The sequence below is a fragment of the Ovis aries genome, chromosome X (genome assembly GCF_016772045.2).
Source record: "Ovis aries strain OAR_USU_Benz2616 breed Rambouillet chromosome X, ARS-UI_Ramb_v3.0, whole genome shotgun sequence".
Lineage (NCBI taxonomy): Eukaryota > Metazoa > Chordata > Mammalia > Artiodactyla > Bovidae > Ovis > Ovis aries.
In genome coordinates, this window is record NC_056080.1 from 97,565,790 (window position 1) to 97,583,152 (window position 17,363).

A 17,363-nucleotide genomic window follows, 5' to 3' on the forward strand; every position below is an offset into this window, starting at 1 on the left:
AATGGCAACCCACTCCAGCACTCTTGCCTGGAAAATCCCATGGACAGAGGAGCCTGATAGACTACAGTCCATGGGGTCGCAAAGAGTCGGACACGATTGAGCAACTTCACTCACTCACTGTCTGTCCAGTACTGTTCCAGTCACTAAGGATAAAGCAATAAACAAGTCAGCCACAGTTCCTCATCTCTTGGGAACTTAAAGTCTTACTGGAAAGACAAATTTGAATAAGAAATAGACAAGAGAGTTTACAAGACGTTTACAAGTGAGGCGTCATTATACTATTTTCCTTGGTTTGGAATTTTAAAGTTTTTCACGATAGTGAAAGTATGGCTCAGATGGTTAAAGCGTCTGTCTACAATGCGGGAGACCCGGGTTCAATCCCTGGGTTGGGAAGATCCCCTGGAGAAGGAAATGGCAATCCACTCCAGAACTATTGCCTGGAAAATCCCACGGACAGAGGAGCCTGGTAGGCTACAGTCCATGGGATCACAAAGAGTCGGACACGACTGAGCGACTTCACTTTCTTTCTTTCTTTCTAACATACAACACTGTGTAATTTAAGGTGTATAGCATGTTAATTTGACACAATTATATATTCCAGTTTGATTACTGCTGCAGTGGTAGCTAGCACCTCTGTCATGCCATAATTATCATTTCTTTTTTGTGATAAGAACAATTAAGATCTAGTCTCTTAGCAACTTTGAAGTTGGTAATACAGTATTGTTGACTATGAGCAGTATGCTGTGCCGTGGATCTCCTGAACATACTCATCTACTGGTTGCAAGTTTGTACCCTGAAACAACATCTCCCTAATTCCCCCCAGACCCTGGTAACCACCATTCTACTCACCATTTTTATGAGTTTGGCTTTTTTATATTTTATATAGAAGTGATGTCATTCAGTATTTGTCTTTCTCTGAATTATCTCACTTAGCATAATGCCCACAAGTTCCATCCATGTGGTTGTAAATGGCAGGATTTCCTTCTTTCTCATGGCTAAATAGCATTCCATTAAATATAATATAAATATAATATCACATCCTCCTTATCTACTTATCCATCAATGGATAGTTAGATTGTTTCTATATCTTGGCTATTGTGAATAATGCTGCAAAAAATCATGGAAGTACAGATATCTTTTCACAATCCTGTTTTCATTTCCTTTGAGTATATACCCAGAAGTGGAATTGCTGAATTCAGTAGCAAACATTTTAAAGAAGGGATGCTGTCTCAATGTATAAGACAGAGAGTTAACCTCAGTTTCTGGGAAATTCTCAGAGAAGACTTCCTGGATGAAGAGAATTTTAACTGGGGTCCTGGAGGATAAGTAGGCACTAGTCCAGTAAGGAGTGGAGTGGGGAGACTGTTTTGAAGTGAGAAAAACAAATGGAAAGGGTCCAAGGCAGGAAAAAATCATCTTACTAGCCACTGGACATTCACCTATTAGTTTAACCAGATAATCAGTACTCAGGAGTTGAGTCTTGCCCAGTAAAAGAAAGAGGTGAGAGAGAGAGAGACAAAAAGAACTTTCCTAAATATTCGATTTTAAGGGCTTATATCTTTAGGGGTAGAAGCTAAGCTAGGCTTACCTGTGTGTCCTATGGTTGAGTATGCTTTTCTTTGTATACTTCTCAAATATATAGTAATATATAACATATGTTATAAAGTTATGTAACATAAATATAGTATAATGTATAATTATATTTCATTATACACACACTACACATAAAATCCCTATAATCTCTCTCAGGGTCTCAATTTAGATTGGAGGGAGTATGCATTTATGTACAAACATTTTTCAAAAGCCTGAATTTATAGGTTGTGTCACACAAATTCTAACTATTTGTTAAAGTTTCATTGAAAAGTACTCAGTATACTTCCTAGATTTTCTACCCACTGGACACAGAATATTAGGATCTCAAACAGTGCACAGTGTATGAAATGTTTAAGAAGAGCTGAAGCTCCTTCCTGTAAAGGCTCCAGCCTCTACTTGTGAATGCTGTTGCTCCCCACCCCACTGTGGAAATGAGTTGGTCTTCTCACCAAGTGGAACACAAGCCTGCTGTGAAACTTTCTCAATAGAATAATGGCTTTGTCCCCATCACATTTGGAATGTCATGAGTGTCACTCTGGAACGAATCAAACACAAAAGTCATGCTTACTGCAGGTGCTCAATTCTGAATTGGCCACTCCCCAGCACCTTTAGTAAGCTGGCTTGCAATAATCATTACTAATCTCTAGCCCTCATGAAGTTTGATCATTAGAAAGCAAAATATCTAGATCATATAATTTGAATCCTTTTGAAAAATGTCTACCCTGCTGTACAATTTAACATTATACATTCAATCTTGTAATCAATAGGCCATCCATTTATTTAAGTAGAGTTGCTGTACCTCCTACAAAACTCTCAAAGAAGATATTGTTGACTGCTATTCAAAGGGGTTTCTAAAAGATTGGACAAAGTAAATTCCTTTTTGGCCTTAATCTCGGGGGAAAAAGCTGTATGTGCCTATAAATTTATAAAATGGCTCTTCTCAGATAAAGAAAACTGTACAATCCAATCTCTTTCTCTTTTTGCCTTTGCTGTTTGGAAACAGCACAATTCACTTCCTCTCAGCATCTACTCTGCCTAATTTCTATAAAACACATCTATTCTGTTTAATGATAAATTCTCTCATTTTGCTTGTGTTTAAGTCTGTAAATCCCATCAGGTCTTCCAGAAAGTATATATCTTAATTAAAATCACCCCTCATTTTTTAAAATATAAATTTATTTATTTTAATTGGAGTCTAATTACTTTACAATATTGTATTGGTTTTGCCATACATCAATATGAATCTGCCACGGGTGTACATGTGTTCCCAATCCTGACCCCCCTCCCACCTCCCTTCCCATACCATCTCTCTGGATCATCCCAGTGCACCAGCCCCGAGCATCTAGTATCATGCATTGAACCTGGACTGGCGATTCGTTTCACATATGATATTATACATGTTTCAATGCCATTCTCCCAAATCATCCCACCCTCGCCCTCTCCCACAGAGTCCAAAAGACTGTTCTATACATCTGTGTCTCTTTTGCTGTCTCACATACAGAGTTATCATTACCATCTTTCTAAATTCCATGTATATGTGTTAGTATACTGTATCGGTGTTTTTCTTTCTGGCTTACTTCACTCTGTATAATTGGTTCCAGGTTCATCCACCTCATCAGAACTGATTCCAATGTATTCTTTTTAATGGCTGAGTAATATTCCATTGTGTATGTGTACCACAGCTTTCTTATCCATTCATCTGCTGATGGACATCTAGGTTGCTTCCATGTCCTGGCTATTATAAACAGTGCTGCGATGAACACTGGGGTACACGTGTCTCTTTCAATTCTGGTTTCCTCGGTGTGTATGCCCAGCAGTGGGATTGCTGGGTTATATGGCAGTTCTATTTCCAGTTTTTTAAGGAATCTCTACACTATTCTCCATAGTGGCTGTACTAGTTTGCATTCCCACCAATAGTGTAAAAGGGTTCCCTTTTCTCCACACCCTCTCCAGCATTTATTGCTAGTAGACTTTAGATAGCAACCATTCTGACTGGTGTGAAATGGTACCTCATTGTGGTTTTGATTTGCATTTCTCTGATAATGAGTGATGTTGAGCATCTTTTCATGTGTTTGTTAGCCATCTGTATGTCTTCTTTGGAGAAATGTCTGTTTAGTTCTTTGGACCATTTTTCGATTGGGTCATTTATTTTTCTGGAATTGAGCTGCAGGAGTTGCTTGTATATTTTTGAGATTAATCCTTTGTCAGTTGCTTCATTTGCTATTATTTTCTCCCATTCTGAAGGCTGTCTTTTCACCTTGTTATAGTTTCCTTTGTTGTGCAGAAGCTTTTAGTTTTAATTAGGTCCCATTTGTTTATTTTTGCTTTTATTTTCAATATTCTGGGAGGTGGATCATAGAGGATCCTGCTGTGATTTATGTCAGAGAGTGTTTTGCCTATGTTCTCCTCTAGGAGTTTTATAGTTTCTGGTCTTAGGTTTAGATCTTTAACCCATTTTGAGTTTATTTTTGTGTATGGTGTTAGAAAGTGTTCTAGTTTCATTCTTTCACAAGTGGTTGACCAGTTTTCCCAGCACCACTTGTTAAAGAGATTGCCTTTTCTCCATTGTATATTTTTGCCACCTTTGTCAAAGATAAGGTGTCCATAGGTGAGCGGATTTATCTCTGAGCTTTCTATTTGGTTCCATTGATCTATATGTCTGTCTTTGTGCAAGTACCATACTGTCTTGATGACTGTGGCTTTGTAGTAGAGCCTGAAGTCAGGCAGGTGGATTCCTCCAGTTCCGTTCTTCTTTCTCAAGATTGCTTTGGCTATTCGAGGTTTTTTGTATTTCCATACAAATCTTGAAATTATTTGATCTAGTTTTGTGAAAAATACCATTGGTAGCTTGAAAGGGATTGCATTGAATTGTAGATTTCTTTGGGTAGTATACTCATTTTCACTATATTGATTCTTCCGATCCATGAACATGGTATATTTCTCCATCTATTAGTGTCCTCTTTGATTTCTTTCACCAGTGTTTTATAGTTTTCTATATATAGGTCTTTAGTTTCTTTAGGTAGATATTTTATTCTTTTCGTTGCAATGGTGAATGGAATTGTTTCCTTAATTTCTCTTTCTATTTTCTCATTATTAGTGTATAGGAATGCAAGGGATTTCTGTGAGTTGATTTTATATCCTGCAACTTTACTATATTCATTGATTACCTCTAGTAATTTTCTGGTGGAGTCTTTAGGGTTTTCTATGTAAAGGATCATGTCGTCTGCAAACAGTGAGAGTTTTACTTCTTTTCCAATCTGGATTCCTTTTATTTCTTTTTCTGCTCTGATTGCTGTGGCCAAAACTTCCAAAACTATGTTGAATAGTAGTGGTGAAAGTGGGCACCCTTATCTTGTTTCTGCCTTTAAGGGAAATGGTTTCAATTTTTCACCATTGAGGATAATGTTTGCTGTGGGTTTGTCATATAGAGCTTTTATTATGTTGAGTTACGTTCCTTCTTTCTGGAGAGTTTTTATCATAAATGAATGTTGAATTTTGTCAAAGACTTTCTCTGCATCTATTGAGATAATCATATGGTTTTTATCTTTCAATTTGTTTATGTGGTGTATCACATTGATTGATTTGAGAATATTGAAGAATCCTTGCATCCCTGGGATAAAGCCCACTTGGTCATGATGTGTGATTTTTTTTATTATGTTGTTGGATTCTGTTTGTTACAATTTTGTTAAGGATTTTTGCATCTATTTTCATCAGTGATATTGGCCTGTAGTTTTCTTTTTTGTGTGGCATCTTTGTCTGGTTTTGGTGTTAGGGTGATGGCAGCCTCGTAGAATGAGTTTGGAAGTTTACTTTCCTCTGCAATTTTCTGGAAGAGTTTGAGTAGGATAGGTGTTATCTCTTCTCTAAATTTTTGGTAGAATCAGCTGTGAAGCCGTCTGGACCTGGGCTTTTGTTTGCTAGATTTCTGATTACAGTTTCAATTTCCGTGCTTGTGATGGGTCTGTAAGATTTTCTGTTTCTTCCTCGTTCAGTTTTGGAAAGTTGTACTTTTCTAAGAATTTGTCCATTTCTTCCAAGTTGTCCATTTTATTGGCATATAATTGCTGATGGTTGTCTCTTATGATCCTTCGTAGTTCTGTGTTGTCTGTTGTGATCTCTCCATTGAATCACCCCTCGTTTTGAAGCTATAAATTCATCAGGTTTGACCCAAACAAGAATCAACAGAAATGAGCTATTAAGAAATAACACAAATGATTGAGATCAAATTTAGGAAAGATATTTCTCATTAAGTGAAGAGCAGACAAAAAGTTTAACTTTCACAGTAACTTATTAATTATCTACACACTGATCAAAGAGAAGAGGAAAACACAAAGCAACAGAACATCCTAAATTGTTTCAGTTTAATGTTGAATCAACCAATATATACCTTTTGAACGTCTGTTATGAGCTCAATCCAGGATTTCACTATCTAACTTGAGAGACAACAAACAACGAGCAAACTTGGCAGCAGATCTGCCACATTCAACAAATATTATCAGCCAGATTATACCCATTCATCTATTGATGGAAATAGGTTGCTTCCACCTTTTGGCCGTTGTGAGTTACACTGCTATGAACATTGGTATACAAGTTTGAGTGTCTGCTTTCTATTCTTTTGGATATAGACCTAGAAGTAGAATTACTGGATTATATGGAAATTCTCTGCTTACAATTTTGATGAACTGCCAAACAGTTTTCTACAGTAGCTGCCAATATTTCACACTCCTGTCAGCAGTGCACGAGGGTTCTAATTTCTCTACAATATCTCTGACAATTGTTATTTTCCAATCTTCTAATAATTGTTACCCTAATGAATGTGATAGTGGTATCTCATTTTGGTTTTGATTTGCACTTCCTTATTGACTAGTGCTATTGAGCATCTTTTCATGTACTTATTGACCATTTGTGTATCTTCATTAGGTGGCACATCTGTTCAGGTTCTTTACTCATTTTTGAGCTGGTTTGTTTATTTTTGTTGTTATTTTCATCTCCCTTATCAGATATATGATTTGCAAATGGTTTCTCCTGTTTTGAGGGTTATGTATTCACTGTGTTGATAATGTTCTTTGATAAACAAAAGATCTCAGTTTTGCTAAGGTCCAATTTATCTAAGTTTTTTTCTGTTGCTCATGCTTTCGGTGTCATAATTAAGAATCCATCATCAAATCCAAATACATGAAGAATTACACCCTAAGATTTCTTCTAAGTGTTTTATAGTGTTAGCTCTTATATTTAGGTCTTTGATCCACTTTGAGTTAATTTTTGTATATGGTGTAAGATAAGGCTCGAAATTTTTTTGCATGTGGCTATCCAGTTTTCCCAGCGCCATTTGTTGAAAAGACTGTCCTTTCCCCATTGAAGGCCTTGGCATCCTTGTCAAAATTCTATTGACCATATGAGGTGAGGGCTAATTTCTGGTCTCTCTATTCTAGTCCACTGGTCTATATATCTGTCCTTATGCCAGTTCCACACTATTTTGCTTGCTATTGCTTTGTAGGAAGTTTTAAATCAAAAAGTACTAGTTTTCCAGTTTTTTTTTCCTCTTTGACCCTGTCTATTCAAGGTCCCTTGAAAATCCATAAGAATTTTAGGATTTTTTTCTTCAAAAAACCATTGGAATTTTGGGAGGGATTATATGCAATCTGTAGATCACATTGGGTAGTACTGTCATCCTAATAACGTCTTCCAGTCTCAGAATACAGAGTATCTTTCTCTTTATTTTGGTTTTCTTGAGTGATTTTCAGCAATATTTTGTAGTTTTCAGTGTACAAGTCTTCTCTTTGGTTAAATTTATTCCTTGGAATTTTATGCTTTTTGATACTATTATAAATGAAAATTTTTTCTTAATTTCCCTTTTGAACTGGTCATTGTTAGTGTATAGAAATGCAAAAAATTTGTACAATTGCATTTTGTTGCTACTTTATTTCACCAGGAAATCATATTGTGGTTGTTCAGCACTCTAATTCATTTGACTTTTCATCAATTTTTATGAGTGACTATATACTTATTGTACCAACAATCACATTTTCTAAAGAGAAAGGAGCACTATCATACAGGTGAAAAAGTTGTTAATTTGAATTTTTCAGAGAAAATATGGATGTAACATACTCATATTGTACATATTTAACATATATAGATGGCTTCAATTTTTTTGTAACTCTCCTACATCACTTGACTACTTTTAACTTAATGCTATAGTAGTTTATGGGCTTTCCTGGTGACTCAGTGGTAAAGAATTTGCCTGCAATGCAGAAACTTCAGGAGATGTGAGTTTGATCCCTGGGTTGGGAAGATCTTCTGAAGGAGGAAATGGCAACCCACTCCCGGAATCTTGCCAGGATAATCCCATGGACAGAGAATCTTGGAGGGCTCTGTCCATGGGTCACAAAGAGTCAGACATAACTGAAGTGACTGAGCATGCACATATGCATAGTATTATAAACACGTTTCATATTTTGAATCAGGACATGGAACAACAGACTGGTTCCAAATAGGAAAAGGAGTACGTCAAGGCTGTATATTGTCACCCTGCTTATTTAACTTATATGCAGAGTACATCATGAGAAATGCTGGACTGGAAGAAACACTAGCTGGAATCAAGATTGCCGGGAGAAATATCAATAACCTCAGATATGCAGATGACACCACCCTTATGGCAGAAAGTGAAGAGGAACTAAAAAGCCTCTTGATGAAAGTGAAAGAGGAGAGTGAAAAAGTTGGCTTAAAGTTCAACATTCAGAAAACTAAGATCATGGAATCTGGTCCCATCACTTCATGGGAAATAGATGGGGAAACAGTGGAAACAGTGGCTGACTTTATTTTTCTGGGCTCCAAAATCACTGCAGATGGTGATTGCAGCCATGAAATTAAAAGATGCTTACTCCTTGGAAGGAAAGGTATGACCAACCTAGATAGCATATTCAAAAGCAGAGACATTACTTTGTCAACTAAGGTCCATCTAGTCAAGGCTATGGTTTTTCCAGTGGTCATGTATGGATGTGAGAGTTGGACTGTGAAGAAAGCTGAGCACTGAGGAATCGATGCTTCTGAACTGTGGTGTTGGAGAAGACTCTTGAGAGTCCCTTGGACTGCAAGGAGATACAACCAGTCCATTCTAAAGGAGATCAGTCCTGGTGTTCATTGGAAGGACTGATGCCAAAGCTGAAACTCCAGTGCTTTGGCCACCTCGTGCGAAGAGTTGACTCACTGGAAAAGACTCTGATGCTGGGAGGGATAGGGGGCAGGAGGAGAAGGGGTCGACAGAGAGTGAGATGGCTGGATGGCATCACCAACTCAATGGACATGAGTTTGAGTGAACTCCAGGAGTTGATGATGGACAGGGAGGCCTGGTGTGCTGCAATTCTTGAGGTCACAAAGAGTTGGACATGACTGAGTGACTGCACTGAACTGAACCGGCTCTTTGAATATAAAAACAATTTCCTGCTGTCTGCATGTCCCTGAATCCAGCACAGTGATTTAAATATAGTAAATATCCATGAAAGGTCTGCTGGATTAGTTATGACATTTATTTATCCCCACAGAAATCCTTAGTCTTCTACTTACAGAGTCTATCTGTCTGGGAGCTCCCATATAGAACCCCTAGTAGTAAATAAAGGGTATGTGATCTATGACCTAAAGTAAATAAAACCCTAATCATGGGATTTTATTTTAAAAAATCATCTTCCAGCAGGTTACATAACTCAGCCAACCATACAGTGAGATCTATCAAGATGCAAATTAATTTCCAACTTGCACAAAAGTTATAGAATTCTATTGTTTTTATTACAAATTTGTATAAATGGCTGGTTAAGACTCTCACACTCTCAAGTCACCTTCAATAGCAACAGTTTATTTGGGGATTTGGCATAACAGGTGAATTTTATAGAGAATATTATGTCTCCTCGGCCATTTTAAGACATATTCAGGAATTATAGGAAATAACCCCATTTATACACTTCAGTGTTCTACCAGAACCCAAATGATGAACTCTATGTGGGTTTTCCCCCCTCTGGATGATGAATACAAAAGAATCAAGTCGGACTCCCACCTCACACTATGTACAAAAATTAACTCAAACTGAATTAGAAACCTAAAAGCAAGTCTCTTAGAAAAAACATAAGGGTAAAATATTCATGACCTCGGATTTGGTGTATCCATACTAGCTGACGGAAAAGTAAATGTCATAGCCATTTTGAGTGGAACATCATATATCAAGCTGTAAGTATGATATTCATCCATTATCACAATTTTCCTATATAAATCTTGGTTTTATGTTTTAAAAGTACCAAATCTAGTTTTTCATCTTTTCAGTGTAAGATACCTGCTAAGGGGGATGTTTCTTCCCAGTTCCTGATGTTTCCTGTCAAAGGTTCAATTAGTGCAACATTCCTAGACTCTTCCACCTCTTCACAAACCAAACTACAGGATAGATGGAGTGACATCTCGTTAATGAATTTAGGGAGAATAAATAAGGTATGCTAGGCCCAGAAGCCTCTTCTTTCTTTTTTAGATCAAACTTTCTAACAGAATGTTCTTTCATAGTGTAAATTTTCTCTGGGCAGGAACATTGGATCTGGTCCTTTGCAGCCATAAATGATCAGGTAACTATATCCATTAACTTTGACCATGTAACAAACTAACCCCAAATTTAGTGGCTATACTAGTTTCCTAGGGCTGTTGTAGTACAGTATCACAAACTGAGTAGCTTAAAACAACAGAAATTTATCCTCTCACAGGTCTGGTGGTTAGAAGTCTAAAATCAAGTGTCAGCAAGGCCACATTGTCTTGAAGGCTCTAGGGGAGAATCTGTCACATGCCTAGCTTCTGGTGACAGTCAGCAATACTTAGCATTCTTTGTCTTGTAGAAACATCACTCCAATCTCTGTCTCCATAGTCCCACGTTATTCTCCCTTTGTGTCTATCTCTGTGTTTCTTCTCCTCTTCCTATAAAGACACCAGTCATATTGTACTAAGGGCCCATCCTAGTCCAGTATGACCTCATTATATCTTACATCTTAATTATATTTGCAATACCTTACTTCCAAATAAGATCACCAGGAGTTTGGACTTCAATATGTCTTTTTAGGAAACCCAGTTCAACCCACAATAGTACTTAAAACCATAAAGATTATTCTTCATGATTCTGTTAGTTAGATGGACAGGATCTTCTGACCTAGGTTGGCTCAATTGGGGCTAACTGGTCTACTATAGCTTCACTTACATGTGTGGGTCTCATCTGCTACAGCTGAGATAACTGGTACAGCTGGGGCCTCTGTCCACTCTCACCCTTCAGGAGTCTAACACAAGATTGTCTCATGTTGATAGGTTTCCCAGAAGTACAAGGGGAAATCTTCAATATGCAAGAATTTTTTCTAAATATCTGCCTGCATCATATTTTCTAATGTTCTATTGACCAAAGAAAGTCACATAGTTGAGCCCAGAGTAAGTGCAAGAAGGGACAGCCTTGGAAGGTATGAACAAATTGGGGCTATAACTACAACAATCTAGCACAGTAAGTATATCTAGTTCTGTGGTTCAGCATTCATAGTTCTACATGCCTTCCGATACAAGCCATGTCCTCTAACAGCCATTAGTTAACAGTAATGAAGGTGACATTAGAGTCTTTAACTGGCGCTTCATTTTTTTTGCTCTATTTTTTTTTTTTTTCAAAAATAGGATGAACAATTTACTGGAGCCCCCACAACTCCATCATCCATTTCATATCACTTCTAAGAAATGATAGCATCATATATTCATTCAATAAGCATTTACTGTGAACCTGTTAACATGGCAAGTGCAAGAAATATAGTGGTGAACTAGTCAGACAAAGTTTACATTCCAACTCCCAGCTTAGAGGTCAGGTGATGGTGAAACCAAACAGCAGCTGGGAGCAGAGAGAGGTCTAATCTCCTTCCTATAATCTCTAAAAGCCAGCATCCCTTCAGTGCCACCACAAGAAAAAGAAAATTTATGAAAAAATTTGCATGCTATGTAAACAATGTCTCAAAATCAATGTCCTAGCCCCTTCCGATAAGATCCCTTCCCAGAGCCTTTTCTACATAAAAATTCTGGAGTGGTCACCAAACCCAGTGTTTCTCCAACTCTTTTATATGCCCAAACTAATTTAAAGGCCAAGAAGTGAAGTTAAAAATGAAAGTGTTAAAAAAAAAATGAAAGTGTTAGTTGCCCATTAGTGTCTGACTCTTTGTGACCCCATGGACTGTAGTCTGCCAGGCTCCTGTGTCCATGGGATTCTCCAGGCAAGAATACTGGAGTGGGTAGCCATCCCCTTCTCCAGCTGATTTTCCTGACCCAGGGATCAAATCCAGGTCTCTCACATTGCAGAAACATTCTTTACCATCTGAGCCACCAGGGAAGTCCCTGCAGTTGGCCAAACTGCATCAGTGGTCTGGTTTCACCACAGCTCGAAACGCTGGTCACAAAGTAATCCCAAAAAATCACAATTTATATTTTTCACTTTTGGAAACAGTTTTACTGAGATATAGTTCACATACCTGGAGAAGGCAATGGCACCCCACTCCAGTACTCTTGCCTGGAAAATCCCATGGACGGAGGAGCTTGGTGGAGTCAGACACTACTGAGCAACTTCACTTTGACTTTTCGCTTTCATGCATTGGAGAAGGAAATGGCAACCCACTCCAGTATTCTTGCCTAGAGAATCCCAGGAATGGGGGAACCCGGTGGGCTGCCGTCTATGGGGTCACACGGAGTCGGACACGACTGAAATGACTTAGCAGCAGCAGCAGCAGTTCACATACCATATAATTCACATATTTAAAGTTTATAATCCAATGTTTTATTGAATATTCATAAAGTTGTGCAATCAAATTCAATCAATTCTAGAACATATTCATCACCCTAAAATGAAACACAGTACTAATGAACAGTCACTTCCCATTTCCCCCTGCAATTCCCTAGGAATAGGTTGACATTAATCTCCTTTCTGTTTCCGTGAATTTGCTTATTCTGGACAGTTTTTATTATTGGATTTATTCAATCTGTGACCTCCTATGACTGCATTCTTTCACTTAGTATAATTTTCACTTAGTATAATTGTCCATGTTGTAGTATGAATCGGTACTTCACTACTTTTTATTACTGTATAATACTCCATAGAATAGACATTTCATTTATCCATTCATCATTCAATGGACATTTGAGTTGTTTTCACAGTAGTCTATTCTTAATAAGGCCTGTTGTTTCAAAAGAAGCTAGTTAATGAGAGCCTAATCTGGTGGGCTATTATCAGAGCCTAACTAACCTAGGGAAGAGACATTGTAGCTGGCTCTAGCCTTCCAGGTGGGAGAAGGGAAATACCCAACTCTAGCCCAGTCTAATCATTCTGTTCCACCTAAGATGAGAGAAAAATATGAGAATCTCTTGTGAAATTCACAGTCCAGACTCACTGAAATACTGAGGCCTAATCATAGGACAAAAGAATGGTTCTCCTTTCCCCCCACACCTCAGCACCACATTACCAAAGGTCTGTTTATATCAGTTCTTTTTACCCAGTAAATAATGCCTAGCAATCAAGAAAAAATCACAAGGCACACTAAAAGGCAGAAAACACAATTTGAAGAAACAAATGAAGCCCAAGAACCTAACACAGCAGTGATGCTGGAATTATCAGACCAAGAATTTAAAACAGGCTTCCCTGGTGGCTTAGATGGTAAAGATTCCACCTGCAGTGCAGGAGACCTGGGTTTGATCCCTGGGTTGGGAAGATCCCCTGGAGGAAGGCATGGAAACTCACTCCAGTATTCTTGCCTGGAGAATCCTCATGGACAGAGGAGCCTGGCGGGCTGCAGTCCATGGGGTCACAAAGAGTCAGACACAACTGAGCGACTAAGTACATGATTAGCATGCTAAGAGCACCAATGGATAATGTAGATAGCATGCAAGAATAGGTAGAGAATGCAAGCAGAGAGATAGACATCATAAGAGAGAACCAAGGAACTGAATCACCTAGCTGTGTATCTGAAACACTATAAGTCAACTATACTTCAATAAAATATATATATTTTTAAAAAGAGAGAGAACCAAGAAGAAATTCAAGGAATCAAAAACATTAGAGGAAATGGAGTACCTCTGATATGTTTATTCATAGACTGGACACAGCCAAGGAAAGACTCTCTGAGCTTGAGGGTATCTTGGTAGAAACCACCAAAACCAAAAAGCAAACAGAACAAACACTGAAAATTAAAAAAAGGAACAAGATATACAAGGACTGTGGGACAACAAGATACACAAGAAAAGATGTAATAAACACATAATAGAAAAAAAGAAAGAAACAGAATACTTGAAACAATAATGACTAATTCCATTCTCCTACTGAGTCACCAGCTTCATGGGTGTTAAAGAGACAGCAGAAGCAGCAGTAAAATCTTCACGATAAAGACTTTCTGGTGGCTGCAGGAACTCCACTGCCACCAGTGTGGCCAAGGGCCAAGGCCCCACAGGAGCAGCTAAAGATGTAACAGAAGAATCGATAACAGAAGAGGACAAGAGGAGAAACTATAGTGGGTCTGCCATCTGAAGCTGTCAATATGGTGTCCAATCAAACAAAGACTGTGAAAAAAAATGAAAGAAAATGATATGACTGATATTCATTGAGAGCCTGCTCATGAAAATCTGGATGGAATTTTTCCTTCGTGGGATTTTGTAATGAGAACAGACATTTCCAACAAAATTCTAAACAGTCACCACCCCCTCTCCTGCAAATTCTTATAGTTAAAACCATGGCTACATATTGAATGTTGTAGTTCTGGAAAGGAATTGGCTAAACAACATGCTCATATATGGAACTTTCTGTGGAAGACAAGCTTATGAAGGGTTCTTGCCCAGCCGGATGCTGTGCCCCACCTGGGTTCTCACCTGACCATCCCCACAGCTCATGAAGATCATGTCTTTTCACTGATACTTTTTTGATAGTTTTTATATAACAAAATTCTTTGTCTATGTATAACTTAATATAATTTAAATAATTTATAATTTAATATAATTTAAAATAATAAGGCACTATTAATGAATTACCCAAAGTAATATATCTGTCTGTTATATTTCACTATTTCTACTTCATGTTAATTTTCAGCTGTAAGATTGTTAAACTGATTCTTGAAAGTGAAAGTCGCTCAGTCATGTCTGACACTTTGCAACCCCATCAGCTGGGTCACGGGAAAGCCCAACAATAAGAGTGGGTAGCCTATCCCTTCTCCAGCAGATATTCCTGACCTAGGAATTGAACTGGGGTCTCCTGCATTGCAGGTGGATTCTTTACCAGCTGAGTTATCAGGGAAGCCCATATTACTGTCTCTTTCCCTTTTTTACTATTTGGCTTTCAGCTTTATTTAAATGTCAGAGGAGTTTATTTATTGGGAACAACGTATTACACAGCAATACTTCAGCTGCTGAGGTTTGCATGCTGTGTGTACATTTTGATTAACTTCCTGTTTTCTTTTATACATTAATCCATAAGCCAAAGGATTAATAACTAAAAAAACTTCATAGCTATCAAGTCCCCTGTTCTACCTGTGTGTGATCAGAGCATCTCATCACATTAATTCTACACTATTTTCAAGGACTTGTCATTGACGGTTAGTGTTTGATAATTATCTTGTATATCTATTTAGTCCTGCAATGTAAATCATTCAATTTACCAGTGTATCTCAACAATTAAAACATTTTTATCCCTCTTTTAAAAAAAGAAAAAGATTTTCTGTTCTCCCCTATACACTGTTGTTGGGAATGTAAATTGGTGCAGCCACTGTGGAAAACAGTTTGGAGCTCTACTGTTTTGTAGAGACACATGCATATAACAGGAAACATATATGAGAATGATGCTCACCAATTTCCTGATTGGTGGTTACAAGAATGGGAAATATGTATTTATGCCATTCTGTTTCTTTACAAAATGTCATAGTCTTTAAATGTTAAAATGTATTTTGTCCTGGGGAGTACATTAAGTGTCTGGTATATTATATATAGTTTGAATGTTTGAAATGCTTCATAATTACAAATAGCATTTTCAGAATCTACTGAGTAAGTTTGTGCAAAAATATTGAAGCCCCCCAGCAAAACTTGAAACAAAAACATGAACTTTATACATGACAGGCTAAATTTGCTAGAGAAATGTGGAGAGCTAGGCAAGGCACATGAACAGACAGAGGCTTAAGGCTTTCTGGTTATCCTGTAAGAAAGGCAAGGGCAGGTGTGGGGACTTCCAGAGATTTCTGCCATTTTGTAGTTTCCCTGAGTTTGCTATTTTTCTCACTTCTTATTTACTTTTCTTTAGTGGTTAGCTATACAAACCTTTAAGTGCTTTTGAAAATACACTTTTTGAGTCTCAGATCTCTTTGAGAAACTGATCAAAGCTTCTGATGCCTCACAGTAGAAGAATGCACACACCACTTTGCAGGTTAAGATTTACATAATGAGGCAAGAGGAAAGAATGTTCCACCTGGCTCCACAGATACAGCAATTCATAGGCTATGAGCTTCTTCCCATCGTTCTGAGGTGAAGCCTCTCTTGGCAGGTATACCATGAAAAAACTGAGTTTCTGGCACTTTCAAGTTGAGTTCCCCTCACAGTGAGATGGGAGGGGAGAATATAGGAGAAAGGGTCAATTTCTCCCCTCCCAGGCCAACTTCTGTGGAGGTGCCTAGAAATCCTCCTTTGCTGCCACCAAGGGTGTCATGGCGGCCCCACAGATCTACTCTCACCCTGGACGCTAGTGTTGAGCTGGGGCTGCAGCAGCACACTGCCACTTGCAGGCTCTTTACTCATCACAGAGCTGGAAAAAGAAGTCAAATTCAGTAGGTGAGACTCATACTTCCCACATGCTGCAGTTCTGTGAGTGATGCTGAAAGCCTCAATAGATACCTCTCTCACTGATGGGAGACATGAGATCATGAGCTACACATATCCAACTGGGCTTCAGTAAGAAGCCTAAGGAGGAAACTTAAAGAAGTTTCCCCAATTTCTTTTGATACCTTACCCAGTGTTGAACATTCTTCCCTGTCCAGAACTACTTTGTGAATATCAAACTTGGCCGTATATTTTATTTTTGCTTTGCTTTGTTTTTCCAGTTCTGCTTCATTGCTATTGAGTGCCCCATTAGTCAAAATGAGAAAGATTCACGTAACATTCACCTCTCATTGCTAAAGCTCCTAAAGAATTTACTCCATAAGTTGTTCTTGTCTTGGCTTAACAGTCCTCATCCTCCTGGCCATATATTATAGCTTTTATGAAGTAATTGTGCCCAATCCACTGCCCTCTCTCCATATTTCCCAGAACCAGTATGATGACGAGTCATGTGATAAATCAGGCACAGTCTAGAAATTTGAAGACCTGGGTTGTAGTCCCAGCTTTGTCTCTACCTGCCTGTATGACCTTGGGGTTTCTGAGGCTCAGTTTCCTATCCATAAAATTGAGATAATAAATGTCTTTAATTTACAGGAATGCATCCCGAATTGAAACAAATAACAGTTGAAAGGACTTTCTGCACAAAGCCTTGTTAATAGTAAGGTATTACTGTAAGGTGGAGGTCTTTCCAGCACTAAATAAAACAAGCTTCAAATCTCCACTTCTTGTTCACACAGTGATGGATTTCTCTGCTTTTGCCCGGTACATTTTCCAATCCATGCTAGATTTTTAGCTCATGATCAGATTGTGGTTTGCTATGATCTCTCTGCTGTAGACAAGATTATTTGTTGGAAAGATTAGAACTTGCTCAATTTACAGCTGCCCATCAA